The following is a 2,347-nucleotide window of genomic DNA, read 5'->3' as shown; positions in this document are numbered from 1 at the left end:
GAAGATCTTGCTGGTGGCAGCAAAATAATTAGTAGGTAGGAATTCTGTGAAATTGTTTCACCAACTGGATATATATAGCAATCAGGCTTAAAGTAGGAAGAAGGCCTTCTTCTAGTGGACTGCACCTATCCCAGTTCACCGTCTTACCAAACTGCTGATCATACAATCAGAAAGAATTGTCAAGCATATCTTCTTTTATGTGTTGCACTCTCAAACATTTCATGGAATCCATGATATTCCACCATTATACCATATATAGTTATTGTATAATCTATTCAAAATTGTTTGTGTTATTATTTACTTATTTTACCATTTTAAATGTTGTTTTTGATTGTTTCTATGGTTTTGTATACTTCCTTGAGGGACTCTGATCACATTGAAAGCAGCATAGAAATGTTTTAAACAAACAAATAAATATTGTGACTCTCCCCATTACAACCACCATTACAAATAAATATTGTCAGTTCTCTTCTGGCCACCTGGGGACACGGCAGGCTTTCTACACCACAATTTCTCTGAGGTCAGCAGCCACGAGGCCAGCCTTGCTTTGCATACGAAGACCAACATGCAGGATCCAAATGAAGATACAGAATGGAATGACACATTACAAAACTTTGGGATTTTGCCACCAAAAAAGATGTTAAGGATGAAATTGAAGAAATGGTTTTACATTTACAGAATGAGGCAGAAGTGAAGCCATATGAAAAGATGAGTTTGGAACAGCTCAAAGAAATTGAAGATGACTTTGATGAGGAGGACATGAAAGCTTTGGAAAAGAGCGGCCCTGAATCACCAGGGCCCGCCATCGCTGCCCCGGAAGGGAACTGCCCAAAGGCCCTGCCCTGGGGGCTTCAGGCAAGAGATGGAACCTGGACCTGCTGCGGCATGTGCATGTTTCCTGGATGGGCTTCAGAGGCAGGCGTGGTGGGAAAAGAGCTGGGAAAAGAGGATCAGACACAATTCGCCTCACACCCTCATGAGGCAATTGGAAGTGAAACCTCGCCCGGCTGGGTTTCACTGGTACTGTGCAAAGTTATCTATTTCCTCCAACAGGCGAGTTGAAGGAAGGTTTCATTGGGGCACAGCATTCGGGCTGCCCAATGTTCGGATCAGATCCCATGCTGCGATTCACGCTTCTTTTCATCCTTTGTCAATAAAACGGTTTGGCTATGGCCAAGAGTGTTGTGTTGTTATTTTGGTTTGGGACTCTGAACAGTAACAGTTCCACCCTCGAGTGGCAATTTAAAGGAAACAATGCTTAAAAGAATTGAAATCTTTACAGAAGAGATGAAGATATGGAGAACTCAAAGAAATTGCTGGTGAACAGTATGTCAAGGAAGTGGCTAATGCCCCAAAAGATGTGTGGGTTGTCATTCATCTATATCAACCAAGAGTTCCTATGTGTTCACTGATCAATAGACATCTCAGCCTACTTGCCCAAAAATTTCCCAAAACCAAGTTTGTGAAAGCCATGGCCAGCAGCTGTAGAGAAAATTACCATGACAGTTGCTTGCCTACACTGTATATGAAAATGGACAGATCAAAGGCAAGTACTTGGGAATTATGGAGTGTGGAGGAACAAAGCTGACAGTGGAAGAACTTGAATGGAAGTTGGCAGATGTTGGAGCTCTCAAAACTGATTTGGAAGAAAAAGCCCCAAAAGGCTTTTGTGAATATGAAGACTTCTTCAATTAGAAATGCTTCCATACTTGACTAGGTGGGAATGATGAAGAGATAACTGCTACTTAATCTGGGAGAATACCAGAAGAAGAAAAAAGCTGGTGCTGCATTTATGGCTGGTTTAGCTGCAGTGTAATCAATGCTGTTTTAAAAATAAATAAAAAGGGGAACACAAATACTCCTTTGCTATATCAAAAAAACAAAAATCTCTCTTCCCCGCCCCCCCCAAATCAATATTGTGACTCTCACCGTTACAACCACATACTTCTCCTCCAAACTCTATTTTCTGTAATTTCTGGAGGTTGTACAAGCATAAACTGCTAGATGTTGGTTACTGATTTCCAAAGATAATCAGAATTAAGTTTCATTTTTAGAATGTGTCACAATAATAGATTACTTTGAGGTAATTTCTTTTTCATTCTAGTCAGTCTTTGTCCTGAGGGCCAGTTAATCTCTCATACTTCTTTGCCTGGTTATAATTTCAAAATTGTCAGAAGGAGGATAAATTTTATGCCATTTTCTGTTCTCATTACCATCTTCAGATTGTCATGAGAATGGATTAATTTTGCTCCATTTTCTGTCCTCATTACAGTCTGTTATGAGAATGGATTAATTTTATGACATTTTCTTCTCTCATTATAATCTTTGTTATGGGAATGAGAATATG

The 2,347-nt window shown here is 39.9% G+C and overlaps 1 pseudogene; it reads left to right on the top strand.

Annotated features, from left to right (window-relative positions):
* Window positions 1-565: 565 nt before the first annotated feature.
* On the top strand, window positions 566-1,717 carry LOC125436983 (annotated as a pseudogene).
* Window positions 1,718-2,347: the final 630 nt, after the last annotated feature.

Source organism: Sphaerodactylus townsendi, linkage group LG07 (genome assembly GCF_021028975.2).
Source record: "Sphaerodactylus townsendi isolate TG3544 linkage group LG07, MPM_Stown_v2.3, whole genome shotgun sequence".
NCBI lineage: Eukaryota > Metazoa > Chordata > Lepidosauria > Squamata > Sphaerodactylidae > Sphaerodactylus > Sphaerodactylus townsendi.
Note: the sequence above shows the minus strand (reverse complement) of the source record. Positions and strands in the feature narration are given on the sequence as shown.